Source organism: Diceros bicornis, chromosome 14, assembly GCF_020826845.1.
Source record: "Diceros bicornis minor isolate mBicDic1 chromosome 14, mDicBic1.mat.cur, whole genome shotgun sequence".
In the NCBI taxonomy this organism is placed as follows: domain Eukaryota; kingdom Metazoa; phylum Chordata; class Mammalia; order Perissodactyla; family Rhinocerotidae; genus Diceros; species Diceros bicornis.
Window position 1 is genome coordinate 40615992 of NC_080753.1, and position 21770 is coordinate 40637761.

At 37.2% G+C, this 21770-nt stretch overlaps 1 non-coding gene across 1 annotated transcript; it reads left to right on the forward strand.

The window, feature by feature from the left end:
- Positions 1 to 21426: 21426 nt before the first annotated feature.
- Positions 21427 to 21500, forward strand: TRNAV-AAC (transfer RNA valine (anticodon AAC)). The gene has a single exon. It is a non-coding gene; the product is annotated as a tRNA-Val (tRNA).
- The last annotated feature ends 270 nt before the right edge of the window (positions 21501 to 21770 follow it).

Sequence of the window (21770 nt, forward strand, 5' to 3'; positions counted from 1 at the left end):
GTACATTGCATCCCAAACAGAAATCAACTACACTAGTAACTCAGCCAATGAGAAACCATCATCACCCTGAACACTTGCTTTTCTCCAATGGACTTTCCTTGAAAACAACCTCTCCCAGTTTCCTCCTTTTTCCTTATAATGTTCCTCTCCTTTGATTGTTGGATTTGCCTATGGTCCTCCATAGCATGCACATCCCGAATTGCAATTCTTTGGCTATTCCTGAATAAACTTGTTTTGCCGGTGAAATAACTGGCTGTTTTATTTTTAAGGTTGACGCTCCTCAGATCTCTCTCCTTGACTTGCAGATGGCCATCTTCTTGCTGTGTCTTCTGTGTGTGCATGTGTCTGGTGTCTCTTTCTTTGTGTTCTAATCTCCTTTTCGTATAACGACTCCAGTCAGATTGTATTAGGGCCCAATCTAACGACCCCATTTTAACTTAATCACCTCTTTAAAGTCCCTCTCTCCAAATACAGTCACATTCCAAGGTACCAAGGATTAGAGTTTCAATAAGAATTTTGGAGAGACACAATTCTGCCCATAATATGCTCAAATTTTTTACATTTTTACCTTCATATTTTCAGCCTTTGCTGTCATTACTTCCCTTCATGAGTATTTTAAAGCCCCCTCAATTAAAAAGGCCATATCCTTTTCTCACAGAGGAATTCCCACTTCCATGCCTCGCCCATACATCCATTTCTTCTGGTCCATACATCCATTTCTTCTTATCTTCATTCTTCAAGGACCATTCTTGATACTTTCATTCTTGTATGATCTTGTCTTTTTTCTCTGAACCCCATATCTCCTTGTAACCATCTTATGGTTTTTGCTGTTATGGTATTCAGCATGGATGTTTTACATCTTTAATTCATTTATATTAATTGTGAATAGTGATATTTTCACATTTGTTTCAAGCATTTCACTACGCCTTTCTCCTTCATTCTTGTCTACATTTATATTGATGTTTTATCTTTTCTTATTAAATAATTTTTCTCTATCATTGGGAAATTATAAGTTTTATCTCTGTTATTTTATTCTTAGTGATATTTTAATGCACGTATTTAAATTAAGATACTATAGTGTTGTTCAACATCTCAAACTTCTCCTGAGTAAAAGAAAATTTCTATACCTTGAAACATATATGTTATTTTTGGTCCAATATTTTAGTTCTACCATATTTTCCAAAGTATAATTGAGCATTATTTTTCAAAAAGTTAATGTGTATTTAGATTTACCCGTGTATTTAGCTCTGTATTTTCTCACCACGACTTGCCTTGCATATCTTCCTATAGAATGTAAATTCTTTGTCATTTTTATTTACTGATTTTTCCAAAGAGTCTAGAACAGCCTCTGAAAATATTTGCTGAAGGAATACATCTATGAAAATTTCCTTCCCTCTGTAGTATATTCTTGAGATTTCCTTTATTGAGGGTCAGTGTGGGATAAATTCTCATTTTCTTTTGACTTATGATATCTTTATGTCACTGTTATTCTTGAAAAATAAATTCACTAAATAAAATTTTAGTTAAATAGTTATTTTATTTCTTCAACTTGAAAATTCTATTAATTAATTTTCTAGCTAACAGTGCCACTTTGTAGACAATCTATTTTCTATTTTTTGAGGATTATTATTAGTCTCTAGTGTCATTTCAGTCCTTTTTTTCCTTTTTTCTTTTCTTCCTCTTTCACAATTTCACTGTGATGTAACTGGCTGTAGATTTCTTTTTATATTTCCAGATTTTGGTGAATTGGACTTCTTGAATCTTTACTTTCCTATAAATCTTGAAATTATAGGTCAAAAAATTCTCATGTATTATCTGTTCAGTTTTTTACTGTGGGTCCCATGCCCAACCTCCTCTCCTTGTAGATAGAAGTTATCACAATTGTCATTGAATGTGCCAGTGCTTAGTCATGTGACCATCCTGATACTCAGCAGAAAGGAACTGAGGGAGGCATAGCCAAGTGTTAGAAATTTTTAAATATTAAATAGCATCAATGTATTACTTAAGATGAAATCCATATAGAAGAAAGTAAAAGTTTCCCAAGGAAAGACAAGAAAATACACCATCAGAAGTAGTCTCCTAAAGTGAGTAGCAAGTATAAACTCTAGAGCTTCAAATTATAAGGCTGGCAAGGGGTGACATCAGCAAGATGGCAGAATAGGAAGCCACAGAACTTGTTCCCTGGCAGAGACACTAACTTAACATCAACATATCCAAAGGTCTGAAAATCCTTTATGAGAACTCCAGAAATCAGTTAAGAAGTTGCAGGACCCCAAGCAAGGGCAAAGCCAAGAACAGCCACATTGAAACGGATAAGTAAAGCCATTGCATTTTACCCACTATTGACTTTCCTCCAAGCTGGCAGAACTCAACGAGATCCAGAGAAAATGTCCAACTTACTGTTTCTCCCTTGGCAAGGAAAAAGAAGAATGAAATGGCCAACATTCTGGCTTTTAGGGGGCAGGCTGCCCAAGGGACTGGTTTCTGTCTCACCTGCCTAGGAGGGCTGACAGGGAACCTTCATACTCTGGATGCCTGTGAGCAACTGAGAACAAAGGAGAGCTTGACTGTTTGTTGTAGCACCACAGAACCTGCAGCACCACAGATAAACACCAGAGGGAGCAAGAGATTATGAGCTTCAGAAAAACAAACTGACAAATTGCTCTATTTGGGAAATTCCAAGCACCAGCTCAGCAAAGACACCTCTAAGAGGTCTTCAGAGCCTCTAACCAGGCCTATTGGTGAAGGTCTTCCCCTGTACAAAGACACTCTGTAAAGACTGGGTGAAGTGGCTGTTTTTTCAAGTACCCAAATCCCAGCAAAAAGTAAGGCATATAAAGAAACAGAGCAATATAACCCAATCAAAAGAAAAAATAAACCTCCAGAAACCAACTCAAGAAATATAGATCTATGAATTGCCTGACAAAGAATTCAAAATAATCATCGTAAGGAAGTTTAAAGAGCTACAACACAACACAGATAGACAACTAAATGAAATAAGGAAAATGATACATAAACAAAATGAGAGTATCAGTAAAGAGATAAAAACTATTTAAAAAATCAGAAATTCTTGTGCTAAAGAATATAATAACTTAATTGAAAAAATTTACTAGGGAGATTTAAAATTAGTCTTGATCAAGCAGAAGAAACAATTAGCAAACTCAAAGACAAGTTATTTGAATTATTGAGTTAGAGGAGCAAAAAGAAAAAAAATGAAGTGAAGAAAGTCTAAGGGATTTATGAGACATCATCAGACAGAGTAAAATACACATTATGGGAGTCCCAGAAGGTGAAGAGACAGACAAAGAGGCAGAGAGCCTATTTGATGAAATTTGGCTAAAAACTTCCCAAATCTGAGGAAGGAGATGGACATTCACATTCAATAAGCTCAAAGGACTCCAACTAGGATGAAACCAACCTACATTGAGACACATTATAATCAAATTGTCAAAACTCAAAGACAAAGAGAGAATATTGAAAGCAGCAAGAGAAAAGTGACTCATAACATACCATGGAGTTCTCATAAGATTATCAGTGGATTTCTCAACAGCTACATTCTAGGCCAGAAGGGAGTAGGATGATATATTCAAAGCTCTGAAAGAAAAAACTTGCCAACCGAGAATAGTACATCTGACAAAACTGTCCTTCAGAAATGAAGGAAAAATAAAGATCATCCCAGATAAACAAAAGCTGAGAGAGTTTATTACCACTAGACCTGCCTTACAAGAAATGCTAAAGGGATTCCTTCAAGTTGACATGACAGGATACTGGACAGCAACCCAAAAGCATAAATATAAAGCAAAATATTTCACAAAAGCAAAAATATAAAGCTTTCTGATAAAGGTAAAAATAACACTGTAATTGTGGTACATAAATCACTTTTAATTCTGATATTTAAAAGATAAAAGTGCTAAAAAAAACTAGACAACTATATTAATTGATACAAAATATAAAAATATGTAACTTCTGACATTGGTAACATAAAGTATGGAGGGGAGATGTAAAGGAGTAGAGTTTCTGTATGAGATGTCATCAGTTTAACATAGATTGTTATAACCATAAGATGTTTTACATAATCCACATGGAAACCACAAAAGAAAAACCTACACAAAAGACACAAAAAAAGAAAATGAGAAAAGAATCAAAGGAATCAAAGAAAATGAGAAAGGAATCAAAGCATGTCACTACAAAAAATCAATGAAACACAAAGGAGGGCAGGCAGCAAGAGAGGAAAAGAGGGACAAAGGAACTACAAGACAAAAAACAATGAACAATGAACAAAATGGCAATAGTGAGTCCTTCTCTATCAGTATTTTCTTTAAATTTAAATGTATAAACTCCCCAATCAAAAGACATAGAGTGACTGAATGGATAAAAAGATAAGATCCAACTATATGCTGTCTACAAGAGACTCACTTTAGATATAAAAACATACAGAGGCTGGAAGTCAAAGGATGGAAAAAGATATTCCATACAAATGGTAATCAAAAGAGAGCAGAGGTGACCATAATTAAGTCAAAAACTGTCACAAGAGACAAAGAAAGGACATTATAAAATGATAAAATTGTCGTCACCAAGAAGATATAAAAATTATAAATATATACGCACCTAATGGCAGAGCACCCAAATATATGAAATATTGCCACAAAAAAAAAAAAAAAAAACACATCCCCAGTGGGGAAAAGAACATTATTCTGTTAATTTAGGACTTGGTGCAAGCAGGAGTTCTTCATGCTATTTCATCACAACTCAACCCAATTTGGCTGGTCAAAAAGGCCTGTGGGGTATGGAAACTGGCAGTGGACTATCACAGCCTAAATGTGAAGGTTCTGCCCTTGGCCCCTGTGCTACCAGATGTCGTCACCATCACTGAGACAGTGACAAACCACATCAGAGATTGGTACTCTGTTATTGACTTGGCTGAAGTCTTTCTCAGTTTCTGCTTGTTATGAGGATCAGAACTAATTTGTGTTCATATGTGTACTTTCACTGTAAGACAAAAATACCTCATTTCTCTTGCAATATGCCACCAGTGGGTGAGACTTGACCTTCAATAAGCCTAAGTCCCCACAAAAGTTTTAGTCATCCATTACATTGACAATATCCTGATAGCAGGGCCCACCAAAAAAACAGGTGGCTGTGGTGCTGTACTTAGTCTTTGACAAAATGACTAGGGCCTGTTGGGCTATAAATCCAAATAAAGCCTAGGGCTCAACACACCAGGTGCAATTTCTAGAGGCCGTTTTACCAAGAAGCCAAAGAAGTTTCCCAGATTCACTCAAACAAAAATTGTTGGCCCTAGTGACTCCTGCTAATAGAAAGGAGGCCCAAACACCAGTAGGCTTCTTTGGGTACTGGAGATAACATGTAACCTACTTGGGTGTTCTCTTGACCCCCTTCGTCACGGTGGCCCACAAAGCCACCAGTTTTAAATAGTGTCCTTTGCAGCAGCAAACCTTGGAAGCTGTTTAACAAGCTGTGACCCAGGCACTGCCTTTGGGACCTTTGGATCCCGCTGGCCCAATAAAACTACAGGTGTCTCTAATCCCCCACATGCTGATTGGGTCTACGGCAGCAGGAAATTGCCACTGAGGTGCACCAGCCTCTCAGATTTGGCATGTAAGTTGCCTGAGGCAGCCACCAGAAATATGCCCCTTTTAAACAGCATCTCCTTGTTACTAATGCGGACTCATGGAAACTGAAAGTTTAATGGCTAGAGCACCACGTGTCACACTGTGACCCGAACTTCCCATTCTCTCTTGGGTGTTCACAAACCCTACCAATAAAATTTCACAGGCTCAGCAGAGTTCAATCATCAAATAAAAACGGTACATCCAAGATCAGGCTTGGTCAGGACCCCTAGGGACCAGTAGACTCCATGAACAAATAGTCAGCTTACTAAGAGACCAAGCAACCCAGAGGGGATGCTTTGGCCTCTCCTGTGGCTATCAGGGGCCCTAGATTCAAAGACATGCCTGCCAATGGTATGGTATGGTTTACTAATGGCTCTATAAAACTCAAAGCAGATGGAGTCTGCTGGGCTGCAGCCACCATCTGGCCAGCGGATGGCCAAGTTTTGACAGAGACTGGACATGATATTCTGCCCAATAGACCAAACTACATGTAGTGGTGATGGTTTTTCAGGCCACCCCTACTACCATACCTTGGTACATTTTCATTGACTCATGGGCCGTTGCCAATGGCATAGCCATCTGGTCAAGAGAATGCCAACTAAATGACTGAACTATTAAGAAATCCCCCATGTGGGGACAAAGACTATGACAGCAGCTTGCTGCCCAGGAGGGGCAAATTTATATCATTCTTGTGGACACTCATGGCAAAGGACCTTTTTAAACGAAACATGAATAAAACTCACATGCTGATCAAATTTGTGCCAAGTGGGTAAACATCAATCATCCACTGGATATATCAACAGACCTCAGATATAAGAATGGGCCAAGGCCTGAAGGATAATCTTGGAAGGTGCCAAGACCAAGTACACAGTACAATCTTGTGATTCTTGCCAACAGGCCCAAATTGTTCAAAAAGGAGAATTGGGGCATCTTAAATGAGAACCAGAACCTGCCCAGGTCTGGCAGATTGACCGTATTGGACCCCTGGCCCCCAGCCATGGACACCAATGGTGCCTCATTACAGTTGACACCTACTCAGGCTATGATATTGCCATTCTAGCCTGACATGTAGATACTGGAACTACCAGAACCACCCTTGAGAAGCATTTTTGTTTTGGGTTGCTTCATTATAATTCATGCTGACCAAGGAACACCTTTCACTGCCCAAGCAACACTACAACAGGCACACTCTCATGGCATATGGTGGACTTTCCACGTACCCTATCACCCACCAGCCATAAAATGATAGAATGGCTGATGCAAACAGCAACTGAAGCAGGCCATAAATTAGGCCCCACAAACCCAAGCTCCAGATGGGCAAACACAAACCCAGGCTCCTGGTCGGGCCCAGATCCAGCCTAACTACCACAGACCCAAGAATTCTAATCACCCCAGCACCAGGCCAGCCCCTGTAGACCCAGCTTTAAGGCTGGCTCCCACAAACCCAGGCTCCCAGTCATCCCAGTACCAGACTGTCCTTCAAAAACCCAACCTCCATATTGGCCCCAGAGGCCCCAGGTTATAGGTCAACTGCCATGGCCCCAGGATCCAGATTTGTCTTAGGGCCAGGCCAACCCTTATGATCCAAGCCTCCAGTCTGGCTCTCATAAAGCCAGGCTCCCAAATTTCCACAGGACCAGACCCAGGCAACAGGCTGGTCTCCATATACCCAAGCACCAGGCCTGCCCACCTCCTGATCGAGGTACCGGATCTGCCCATCGGAGGACTCCAACAGCAAGCCCACCCATGGACACAACCAGATGGCCCACTCAGAATGTCCGGATGGGCTGATTTATGAAGGGCTTTGCCTTCCCAAAGTTAGCAGAAGGAAAGAAATAACAAAGATCAGAGCAGAAATAAACAAAATTAAGACCAGAAAAAAACAATAGGAAAGATCAATGAAACTACAAGCTGTTTTTTCCAAAAGATAAACGAAGTTCATAAACCTTTAACTAGACTAACATATAAAAAAGGAGGAGACTCAAATAAATTAAACTCAGAAACGAAAGAGGAGATGTTATAATTGACACCACAGAAATACAAAGGATCATAAGAGTCTACAATCATGCATTGCTTAACAATGGGGATACGTTCTGAGAAATGCATCCTTAGGCAGTTTTGTCATTGTGCAAACATCATAGAGTGTACTTACACAAACCTAGACAGTATAGCCTACTACACACCTAGGCTATCTGGTACCAATCTTATGGGCCACTGGCGTATATGTGGTCCATTGTTGACCAAAACATCATTGTGTGGTGCATCACTGTACAATGAACAATTATACACCAAAAAACTGGATAACCTAGAAGAAATGAATAAATTCCTAGAAACATATGACCTACCAAGACTGATTCATGAAGAAATAGAAAATTTGGACAGATCAATAACAAGTAAGGAGATTGAAGCAGTAATCAAAAACGTCCCAACAAAGAAAAGCTGAGAACCTGATGGTTTACTGGAGAAGTCTACCAAACATTTAAAGTAGCATTAACACCAATCCTTCTTAAACTCTTCCCCAAAATAGAAGTAGACTCATTTTATGAGGCTAGCATTACCCTAATTTTAAAGCCAGATAAGAACACTACAAGAAAAGAAAATTATGGGCCAATATCCTTGATGAATATAGATGCAAAAACTCTCACCAAAATATTAGCAAACTGAATTCAACAGCACATAAAAAGGATCATATACTGTGATCAAGTAGGATTTATTTCTGGGATGCAGGTATGCTTCAACATATGCAAATCAATAAATGTAATACACCACATTAATAGAATGAAATATTAAAATCATATAATCATCTCAATAGATGCAGAAAAAACATTTAACAAAATCCAACATTCCTTCATGATAAAAACTCTCAACAAATTGGGTATAGAAAGAATGTACCTCAATATAATAAAGGCCATATTTGACAAACCCACAGCTAACATCATACTCAACTGTGAGAGATTGACAGCTTTCCTGATAAGATCAGGAATAAGACAGGGATGCCCAATCTCATCATTCCTATTCAACATAGTACTGGTAGTCCTAGCAAGGGCAATTAGGCAATAAAAAAATAAATAAAAAGAATCTAAATTAGAAAGAAGTAAAATTGTCTTTGATTGCAGATGATATGATCTTATATATAAAAAATCCTAAAGAAACCACCAAAAAAACTGCTAGAACTAATAAAGGAATTCAGTGAAGTTGCAGAATACAAAGTCAACATACAGGAATCAATTGCATTTCTATACACCAACAGCAAACAATCCGAAAAAAGAAATAAAGAAAACAATCCTATTTAAAATAACTGCAAAAATAATAAAATACTTAGGAATAAATTTAATCAATGAAGTGAAAAATCTGTACACTGAAAATTACAAGACTGTTGAAAGAAATTGAAGAAGACACAAATAAATAGAAAGATACCTGTGTTCATGGAGCAGAAGAATTAGTATCATTAAAATGTTCATACTACACAAAACCATCTATACATTCAATGCAATCCTTAACAACATTCCAATGGTATTTTTCACAGAAATAGTAAAAACAAAACAAAACAAAATTCCTAGTCACATAGACCCACAAAAGTCCCCACATAGCCAAAGCAACCTTGATAAAGAAGAACATACCTGGACACATCACAATTCCTGATTTCAAAATTTATTACAAAGTGATATTAATCAAAACACTATGGGGCAATGTTGCAGCCTACAAATTGCAACTCTTTGTGATCCAGCACAGTGAGAATCTCAGGGCCTTCAAGCATATCAATAAGCACACACTGCCAGTATACCACAGAAGCAATAAGAAGTGAAAGATGACCTAGCTCCTTTTCAAAGACATTCTGCTGAATTGCTATGCCAGCAAAATGGAGAAGAACTGTTTGGAGAGTAACATACCTTTCAAGATTTTGCTTATTCTTGATCATTCTTGCAGACTTCCTCCTTTTATTTGTGATCCTCACCCCAATGTCAAAGCAGTGTTTCTCCCTCCAAGCATTACTTCTTTGATCTGACCAATGGATCCAGGAGTTATAGCAGCTTTTAAGGCCTATTACCTGAGGAGGACCTTTGCCCAGGCTGTTGCTGCAACTGAGAAAGACACTGAGAAGACACTGATGCAATTCTGGAAGGATTACAACATCTATAACTGTATCAAGAACCTTGCTTAGGCTTGGGGTGATGTCACCAAGGAATCTATGAATGCCATCTGAAAGAAGACACTCAAGAGATTCGTCCAAGACTTCAAAGGATTTACCAAGGATGAGGAGGTTGCAAAATCAACAAGGCTGTGGTCAAAATGGCGCACAACTTTAACCTGGATATGGATAAGGATGACATTGAGGAGCTCCTAGAGGTGGTTCCTGAGGAATTAACTAATGAGGAGTTGTTGGAACTGGAACAGGAATACATAGCTGAAGAAAAGGCAAGAGAAAAGGAAACTGCAGGATAAATAGAAGAAGAAGAACCTCCAAGAAAATTCACAGTGAAGGGTTTAGTAGAAGCTTTTGCAGACCTCAACAAGCTCCTTAAAATGTTTGAAAATATGTACCCCAACACTAAAAGGTTTTCATTAATAGAGATGAATATTCATGGTGCATTATCTGTTTACAAACAAATCTATGAGGAAAAAAGAACAAACCAAAAAACCTCCATGGACACTTTTCTGAAGAGTGACATTTTCTCAAGAAGAGCCTCAGGCAGGTCCTTCAGGAGGTATTCCAGAAGAAGTTATTGCTATCATAGGAGATGACTGCTCCATGAGTGTTATTGCCCCTGAAGAACATCCAGTGGGACAAGATGTGGAGGTAGAAGACAGTGATAGTGATGATCCTGATCCTGTAGGCTAGGCTAATGTGTATGTTTGTGTCTCAGTTTTTAACAAAAATGTTTAAAAATTAAAGAAAAATTTAAAAACTTAAAAATAGGGGAAGCGGGGAGGGAGGAGGGTGAAAGGGATAATTCAGTACGTGTGTGGTGATGGGTTGTAATTAGTATTTTAGTGGTGAACATGATGTAATCTATGCAGAAATAGAAGTATAATGATGTACACCTGAAATTTTTACAATGTTATAAACCAATGTTACTGCAATAAACAAAATTTAAAAATATATATATATATATAAAAGCTTACAGAATAAGGATATAAAGAAAGAAAATATTTTTATACAGCTGTGCAATGTGTTTGTGTTTTTAGCTAAGTGTTATTACAAAAGAATCAAGAAGTTGAAAAAATATAAAAGTTTATAAAGTAAAACAGTTACAGTAAGCTAAGGTTAACTAGTTATTGAAGGAAGAAAAATAGTTTTTTATAAATTTAGTGTAGCCTAAGTGTAAAGTGTTTATAAATTCTACAGTACTGTACAGTAATATCCTAGGCCTTCATATTCACTCATCATTCACTCACTGACTCACACAGAGCAACTTCCAGTCCTGCAAGCTCCAGTCATAGTAAGTACCCTATAGGAGTGTACCATGTTTTATGTTTTATACCATATTTTTACCATACATTTTCTATGTTTATATATGTTTATATACACAAATACCATTGTATAACAATTGCCTATGGTATTCAGTATAGTAACATGATGTACATGTTTGTAGTCAAGGAGAAATGAGCTATACCATAAAGTCTAGGTATGTAGTATGTTATACCATCTAGGTTTGGTATAAGTACACTCTATGATGTTCGCATAATGACAAAATTGCCCAATGATGCATTTTTTCAGAACGTATACCATTGTTGTGATGCATGACTATACCTGATAAAGAGTTCAAAGTAATGGTCACAAAGATGCTCAACGAACTTGGGAGAAGAATGGGTGAATACAGTGAGAACTTCAAAATATAAGAAAGTACAAAACAGAAGTCACAGAGCTCAAGAATACAATGACTAAACTTAAAAATACTCTAGAGAGGTTCAACAACAGACTATATGAGGCAGAAGAAAGGATCAGTTGTCTCAAAGACAGGACAGTGGAACTCACCCAATCAGAGAAGCAAAAGGAAAAAGAATTTTAAAAAGCAATGATAGCTTAAGGGACTTGTGAGACAACACCAAGCTGGATAACATTCACATTATAGGGTTTCCGGGAGGAGAAGAGAGAGAGAGAAAGGGGCAGAAAACTTACTTGAAAAAACAATGGCTGAAAACTTCCATAACCTGGGGGAGAAAACAGACATCCAGATCGAGGAAGCTCAGAGAGTTCCAAATAAGATGAAGCCAAAGAGATTCACATCAAGACACATTATAATTAAAATGTCAAATGTTAAAGACAGAGAATCTTAAAAGCAGCAAGAGAAAAACAATCTGTTACATACAAGGAAACCACAATAAGACTATCAGCAGATTTTTTAGCAAAAATTTTGCAGCCCAGAAGGGAATGGCATGATATATTTAAAGTGCTGAAAGAAAGAAACTTCCAACCAAGAATACTCTACCCAGCAAAGTTATTATTCAGAATTAGGGAGAGATAAAGAGTTTTCCAGACAAGCTGAAAGCTAAAGGTGTTCATCACCACTAAACCGGCCTTACCAGAAAAGTTAATGGGACTTCTTTAAGGTGAAAAGAAAGGGCACTATTAGTAACAAGGAAATATATGAAAGTATAAATCTCACTGTTAAAGGTAAATATATAGTAAAGGTACTGGATTAATCACTTATAATGCAGGTATGAAGATTAGAAGACAAAACTAGTAAAAATAACTATAAGTACAATAATTAGTTAAGGGATAAGCAAAGTAAAAAGATGTAAAATGTGACATCAAAAACATAAAATGCGGGGGGGGGGGTAGTAAAAATGTAGAGTTTTCGAATGTGTTCAAATTGAAATTATTATCAGCTTAATAGAGTGTTATAAATATAGGCTGTTATATGTAAGCCTCATGGGAACAACAAAGCAACATCCTGTAGCAGATACACAAAAAATAATGAGAAAGGAATCTAAGGATATTACTAATTAACGTCATCAAACCACAAAGGAAGACAGCAAGACAAGAGGAAAGGAACAGAGAGGAACTACAAAAATATTACAAAATTTCAAGAAGTATGTATTTATCAATAATTACTTTAAATGTAAATGGATTAAAATCTCCAATCAAAAGACATAAAGTGGCCTACTGGATAAAAATACAAGACTCATCTATATGCTGCCTACAAGAGACTCACTTTATACATAAGAACACATGCAGACTGAAAGTGAAGGGGTGGAGAAAGATATTCCAAATAAATGGAAACCAAAAGAAAGCTGAGGTAGCTATACTCATATCAGACAAAATAGACTTTAAAGCAAAGACTGTAGTAAGAGGCAAACAGGAATTTTACATAATAATAAAGGTGTCAGTGCAACAAGAGGATATAACATTTGTAGATTTTTATGTGCCCAATGTAGGATAATCTAAATATATAAAGCAAATATTGACAAACATAAAGGGAGAAATAGCAACAATAATAGTAGGGAACTTTAATACCCCACTTATATCACTGATCATCCAGATAGAAAATCAATAGGAAACAGCAGCCTTAAATGAAACATTAGAACAGATGTTCTTAATAGATGTATTCAGAACATTCCATCCCAAAGCAACAAAATACACATTCTTCTCAAGTGTATATGGAACATCCTCCAGGATAGATCATAATGTTAGGCCACAAAACAAGTCTTAAATTTCAGAAGACTGAAATCATATCAAGCTTCTTTTCTGACCACAATGGTATGAAACCAGAAATCAATTACAAGAAGATAACCAGAAAATACACAAATATGTGGAGATTAAACAACATGCTTCTGAACAACCCGTGGGTCAATGAAGAAATCAAAGGAGAAATAAAAAAATACACTGAGACAAATGAAAATAGAAATACAACATACAAAAATTTATGGGGTGCAGCAAAAGCAGTTCTAAGAGGACAGTCCATATCAATAAATGCCCACCTCAAGAAACAAGAAAAATCTCAAATAAGCAATCTTACTTTATACCTCAAGGAACTAGAAAAAAAAAGAATAATCAAAGCCCAAAGTTAGTAGAAGGGAGGAAATAATAAAGATCAGAGCAGAAATAAATGAAATAGAGACTAAAAAGACAATAGAAAAGATCAATGAAACTAAGAACTGGTTCTTTGGAAAGATAAATTGGCAAATGTTTAGCTAGACTTACCAAGAAAAAAAGAGAGAGGACTCAAATAAATAAAATCAGAAATGAAAGAGGAAATGTTACAACTGATACCACAGAAATACAAAAGATCATGAGAGACTACTATGAACAATTATACACTGACAAATTAGACAACATAGAAGAAATGGGTAAACTTCTAGAAATACACAACCTTCCAAGACTAAATCATGAATAGAAAATCTGAATAGACTGATTGCTAGTAAGGAGATTGAATATGTAATCAAAAAACTCCCAACAAACAAAAGTTCAGGACCAGATGGTCTCACTGGTGAATTCTACCAAACATTCATAGAAGAATTAACACCAATCCTTCTCCAACTCTTCCCAAAAATAGAAGAGTAGTGAGTGCTTCCAAACTCATTTTACAAAGCCAGCATTACCCCAATGCCAAAACCAGACAAGAATACCACCAGAAAAGAAAATTACAGGTCAATATCCCTGAGGAACAGAGATGTAAAAATCCTCAACAAAATACTAGCGAATTGAATACAACAATACATTAGAAAGATCATACACCATGATCAAGTAGGATTTATTCCAGGGATGCAGGGATGGTTCAACATCCACAAATCAATCAATGTGATAGACCATATTAATAAAATGATGAATAAAAAGCACATGATCATCTCAACAGACACAGAGAAAGTATTTGGAAAGATACTGCATCCATTTATGATAAAACCCTGAATAAAATGGGTAGAGAAGGAAAGTACTTCAACATAATAAAAGCCATATATGACAAAACCACAGCTAATATCATTCTCAGTGGAGAAAAACAGAAAGCTATCTCTTTAAGAACAGGAACCAAACAAGGATGCCCACTTTCACTTCTCTTATTTAACATAGTATTGAAAGTCCTAGCCAGAGCAATCAGGCAAGAACAAGAAATAAATGTGATCTAAATTGGAAAGGAAGAAGTGAAACTGTCACTATTCGCAGACGACATGATTCTACATATAGAAAACCCTAAGGAATCCACCAAAAAGCTTTTAGAAATAATAAAGAAATATGGTAGAGTTGCAGGATACAAAAATCAACATACAAAAATCAGTTGTGTTTCTATACACTAACAACAAAGTAGCAAAAAGAGACATTAAGAATACAATCCCATTTACAATCGCAACAAAAAGAATAAAATACCTAGGGATAAACTTAAACAAAGAGGTAAAAGACCTGTACACTGAAAACTATGAAACATTGTTGAAAGAATTTGAAGAAGACACAAAGAAATGGAAAGAAATTCCATGCTCTTGGATTGGAAGAATTAACGTAGTTAAAATGTCCATACTTCCTAAAGCAATCTACAGATTCAATGCAATCCATATCAATGTTCCAATGACATTTTTCACAGAAATAGAACAAAGAACCCTTAAATTTATATGAACAGCAAAGGACCCCAAATAGCCAAAGGAATCCTGAGAAAAAGAACAAAGCTGGAGGTGACACACTCCCTGACTTCAAAATATACCACAAAGCTATAGTAATGAAAACAGCAGGGCCCTGGCACAAAAACAGACACACAGATCAATGGAACAGAATCCAGAGCCCAGAAATAAATCAACACATCTATGGACAACTAATTTTTGACAAGGGTGTCAAGAACATACAATGGAGAAAGGAAAGTCTCTTCAATAAATGGTGATGGGAAAACTGGTCAGCCACATCCAAAAAAAGTGAAAGTAGACCATTATCTTACACCATACACAAAAATTAACTCAAAGTAGATTAAAGACTTGAATGTAAGACCTGAAACCATGAAAATTCTGGAAGAAAACATAGGCAGTACGCTCTTCCACATCAGTCTTAGCAGCATGTTTTCAAGTACCATGTCTGGCCAGGCAAGGTATTTCTATTTTTTTTTTCCTAATAATAGAGAAAATCAACAAATGGGACTACATCAACCTAAAAAGCTTCTGCACAACAAAGGAAACCATCAACAAAACAAAAAGACAGCTTAACAATTGGGAGGAGATATTTGCAAACCACATATCTGATAAGGGGTTAATATCCAAAATATATAAAGAACTCATACATCTCAATGACAAAAACGTAATAACCTGATGAAAAAATGGGGAGAGGATATGAACAGACATTTTTCCAAAGAAGATATGCAGATGGCCAACAGGCACATGAAAAGATGTTCAACATCACTAATTATTAGGGAAATGCAAATCAAAACTACAATGAGATATCACCTCACTCCCGTCAGAATGACTATAATTAACAAGACAGGAAACAAGTAGTGTCGGAGAGGATGTGGAGAGAAGGAAACTCTCATACACTGCTGGTGGGAGTGCAAACTGGTGCAGCCACTATGGAAAACAGGATGCAGATTCCTCAAAAAAATTAAGAATAGAACTACCATACGATCCAGCTATTCCACTGCTGGGTATTTACCCAAATAACGTGGAAACACAAATGTGTAAAGATACACATACCCCTATGTTCATTGCAGCATTATTCACAATATCCAAGACTTGGAGGCAACCCAGGTACTCATGGTGGGATGAATAGATAAAGAAGACATAGTATATACACACAATGGAATACTACACAGCCATAAAAAATGATGAAATCTGGCCATTTGTGACAACATGGATGGACCTGAAGGGTATTATGCTAAGCAAAATAAGTAAGAGGGAGAAAGTCAAATACCCTATCATCTCGCTCAGAAATAGAAGATTAAAAAAACAACAATCAAAGACATAGAGACAGAGATTGGATTGGTGGTTACCAGAGGCGAAGGAGGGAGGGATGAGGGTGAAAGGGGTGATTAGGCACGTATGTATGGTGATGGATTGTAATTAGTCTTTGGGTGGTTAACATGAGGTAATCTACACAGAAATTGAAATATAATGACTTACACCTGAAATTTATATAATGTTATAAACTAATGCTATCACAATAAAAAAAAAACTGAAGACCCAGATTGTCAGTAAAAAAAAGAAGATTGTGAAACCAGGAGAATTTTTAGAGGAATCGCATGAGAGAAGAATAAAAGTAGGATCTTTGTGTAGTTCTTCCTTAAGGAGATTCCTTATTCATCTACTGGGACCAATGATCACACAACAGTGCAGATAAAACCTTCAGAAATGTCTGCAAAATTATAAAACAACTAGATGGTGTTTAATTTCCACACACAGAACCCAAGACACAACTCCTCCTCTTAGCAGGGGCAGCTATAATCTGATTAAATTTTGAAAAAAATCCAAGGAGGTAATTTTGGAAAAATATTGCATCCCCATTTGTGATCAGAACCTGATGGGGTCCAAAAATATGAGGAGAAGAGAAAGAGCATCATGATTCTGCCATGAGCTCTGGGAAGGTCCTTACATTTCTCTCCTCACTGAAAAACTTTGTCCTCCTTCAACCTGAGCTAAAGCTCCTTCAGACACAAAGAGACGTATGGATCATGCTCTTGGAGACTCTCTGGATGGATGGTCCTTCAGCAAAACTCAGCAATTGTTTTGGCCAGTGGTGCATGGTCTTCAAATGAGATGAGAAATTTCTTACATTTTGGCTCTGCTGTGGGTATCTGTAAGTGGGCTCCATGTGGGCTAGTTTGCCAGCTGTCTCCAGAGGCCCTTTCTTCAGCTGTCAGCTCCTGAATAACATCTCTTCTAATCTTGACTCAGACTTAGTAAGGTGTCTACTTCTTGGCACACAGTCCTAAAATGAAATGTCACTTTGCTACAGAGACTACCTCCCTAGCTAAAGCCAGGTACTCCTTATGTATCGAATCAACTTATTCCATCTTCCCATTTTAACTACGTACTTTAGAAAGAGTCATATGAAGTTTTTCTTTCTGAATTTTCCATCTCTCCTCTAGAATTTAAGCTTCTTCAGGCTCAAATCACTGTTTTGACCTGACTGTATCCTCAGTGCCTCAAGTTAAGCCATAAAACATGGTTTCTAACTTGAAATGCAGGTAATGGGTAAGGATAGGGAATAGGCAGATCAAATACAAATTAATAATTCAATAAACCTTCCTATCACACTTTTAAATAATCAATCTCTGCATCTGCCAATTCATTTTTCTCTTTCTTTATGCCTTATTCAAAGTTTTGAATTTTACCAATGAATGGCAATTTATTTATAATGTATATTTTTTAATCTTCCCAAACATAATTTTTTATTTTCTAATTAGGGAATAACAAATAAAGGTGCAAGGACCACCATGTTTAGGACTCTCTTATAACCCAGTCACAGCTGACAACCATTTGAATGTTGGGTGTAAACTAGAACACAGTTCAAAGCCTGGTTCTTGTTGCATGCATTTTCTCATGCATAGATCCTGAATTTCCAGTTTCTAGAAAGAAACTGTAACAATGAAGCCCTGAAATGGTCATTATTTTCTGCTTCTTCAAGAGAGTACCAGGATGCAGAGGGCTTGAGGATTTGATTAATGTGGCTTGTGAGGATTCTTACACCAGGTAGAGCCGGAAATCTTTAAAAGTCTGTGAGGAAGAGAAGACAGTAGTCACATCCAGAATGATGAATGGTGACAGTGTAGACAGAGCAGTAGCTCTTTCAGGATAAATTATCCTTGAAAACACTCTATCTTTTGAATGACCCCTGACAAAATGGTGACATATCTGACTATGGGTTGTAAAATTTCAACTTTGCCTCCTTAATTTTGTCTTAAGATTAACCCCTTCTCAGATGTATGGTTTGCAAATATCTTCTCCCAATTGTTAGGTTTTCGTTTTGTTGATGGTTTCCTTTGCTGTGCAGAAGCTTTTTAGTTTGATGTAGTCCCATTTGTTTATTTTTTCTATTGTTTCTCTTGCCCAGTCAGACATGGTGCTTGAAAATATGTTGCTAAGACTGATGTCGAAGAGCGTACTGCCTATGTTTTCTTCTAGAAGTTTCATAGTTTCAGGTCTTACATTCAAGTCTTTAATCCATTTGGAGTTAATTTTTGTGTATGGTGTAAGGTAAGGGTCTACTTTCATTTTTTTGCATATGGCTATCCAGTTTTCCCAACATATATAAAGAACTCATGCATCTCAACAACAAAAAAACTAACAACCCAATTAAAAAATGGGCAAAAGACTTGAACAGACATTTCTCCAAAGAAGATATACAGATGGCCAACAGACACATGAAAAGATGTTCAAAATCATTAACTATCAGGGAAATGCAAATCAGAACTACAATGAGATATCACCTCACGCCCGTCAGAATGGCTGTAATTAACAAGACAGGAAACAGCATGTGTTGGAGAGGATGTGGAGAGAAGGGAACTCGCATACACTGCTGGTGGGAGTGCAAACTGGTGCAGCCACTATGGAAAACAGTATGGAGATTCCTCAAAAAATCAAGGATAGAACTATCATATGATCCAGCTATTCCACTGCTGGGTATTTATCCAAAGAACTTGAAAACACCAATGCGTAAAGATGCATGCACCTCTGTGTTCATTGCAGCGTTATTCACAATAGCCAAGACTTGGAAGCAACCTAAGTGCCCATCAAGAGATGAATGGATAAAGAAGATATGGTATATATGCACAATGCAATACTACTCAGCCATAAGAAACAATGAAATCCAGCCATTTGTGACAACATGGATGAACATTGAGGGTATTATGCAAAGTGAAATAAGTCAGAGGGAGAAGGTCAAATACCGTATGATTTCCTTCATTAAGTAGTAGATAATAACAACAATAAACAAACACATAGAGACAGAGATTGGATTGGTGGTTACCAGAGGGGAAGGGGGGAGGGAGGCGGGCGAAAGGGATAATTCGGCACATGTGTGTGGTGATGGGTTGTAATTAGTATTTGGGTGGTGAACATGATGTAATCTATGCAGAAATAGAAGTATAATGATGTACACCTGAGATTTATACAATGTTCTAAACCATTGTTACTGCAATAAACAAACAAACAAAAGTTTTGTCTTAAGGAGTGGAAAGGAGAGGATATGCTGTTTCATTTATTATTTACATTTTACCAAATTGACCCACAGAAATGGTTCTGAAGCTTAGCTTGTCCAGAGCTTGGCCTCTGAAGGTCAGACTGTGCTGCTTCTTCCCCTTAAAGGCTGTATGAATGGAGGCATCTGCAGGCTGGAGAAAGCACCACATTGGTTCCTGGGAGAGTCTCTCTTTCCATTTGCTGTCTCTCTGAGCCTGTGAGAGAAGGATAACAGCTGGTGCCTTGGAATATAGGCTAAGAAAGATTAAAAAGGAATGAAAAAAGAACCCAGACACAAATACTCTACTTGGATTCTTGGACAAAGACATTTCCCTTGGAAAATCATATCTTATCTGCAGTGAACATATTCCATTCCTCCAGTTTTCTTTTTGTGTTTCAAGAAGTCTGTTACTACAAACTAAAAGAGCACAATAAGCAGGTGGCAAGAGACCTTCACTAAATTTTCTCATCACATCATGAGAGCAGTTTCCTGAAAGGCAAACAATACTCCACATACAAGAACTCTTTGAGCACGATGTGCTAGAAATTGTGCTGAGAGTTTATTAATTTTATGCAAGTTGTTTGATTTAGCTTTGTGGCTTACCTAAATATCATTTTTTCCCATTTTACAAATGAAACTGAAGTTCAGAGGAAGTGAACCACTTTTCTCAGGTCACAAGGCTGTAAGCAGCAAAACCAGACCCGGAAAGCTGATTTTTTCTAAATAAAAAATATGAATGTTTTCCTTTAACCAAGTTCACCATCTGCTTTTCTCCATGCCAGTTTATTCATTCATTCACTCATTCTTTCATATAACAAATACATATAAATGACTGATTTTATTCTTCACTTCATCAGATCAAAAATCTCACTCAAAAATCTCTTCTGTGTCTTCCGGGTTTAAGACTCCTAAGAGCCTTTGACTCCTTTTTCTCTCTCAAATCTCTATACCCAGTCTCTTGACAAATGCTGTAGATATTTCCTGCACAACCTCTCCAGAACCTTTCTTTTTCTTCTCATTTATCTATTCCTTTATCCGTTCTATGATGTTTATGGAGGATGTATCCTGTGCCAGGCTGTGTACTGGGCACTGGAGATGCAGATTCATGCTACTGCTAGTTTCAGGAGTTAACAGATATACCTCAATCCTTTAGTATCTTTATAAATTCTTTTCTTTTCTCCCCAATTCTAGTTTACCCATTTCCAAATTCCTTGGCATTCAAATTGACCCACAGAAATGGATTTCTGAAGCTTAGCTTTCCTAAAGTTTTACTTTGATTATGTAAGCCATTTGCCTGGAATTTTTTGAAAAGTTCTTAAGCCTCCACAATATTCTCCCCAACATATCTCTGTGTCCAGGCTTTTCAATTACTGTTTCCCTCCATGTCTATTTTACACATACACACACACACACACACACACACACACACTCACATACACACACCCCACTCCAATTGAACAGGTATATTTCTTAGAGGAATTCCTACATCCTCTGTTCACTCCATGTTATGTTCACTCTTCTGCATCTTTCAATGTCCATTTTGTATTCCTTCACTCTGAAATGATCTCGCCTCTTATTTCCTATGACTCTTGCCTGTAATAGTTTGTATTGTTTGCTGTCCTCTGATATGGTGTGACTATGTATTCGCTAAATGACATGCCTTCGCAGCTATGAGGCATTTATCTCTAGAGATAGATACATGCGTGAGTTTCCGTAGTGTAGTGGTCATCACGCTCGCCTAACACGCGAGAGGTCCTCAGTTCGAAAACCGAGCGGAAACAGTGAGTGCTCTCTTATGCCTTGCTGAGTTCAGAAGTCACCCCACTGCATTCTTCTAATGAGCCCTGCGTAAAAAAGACCTAATAGTAATCCCATTTGAGTGTTGGGTTTTGTGTGTGTGTGTGTGTGTGTGTGTGTGGTTTTGTTTTTAAAAGCAGATAATCATCCGGAGATTGCTTTGTTACATTAGCGAGGTCGTTCTGGATGAGTCCTCCCGACTGGGACGTGTTCTCTTCTGTCCTGGAAACTCTGAAATGGGAAATGGTGCCGGC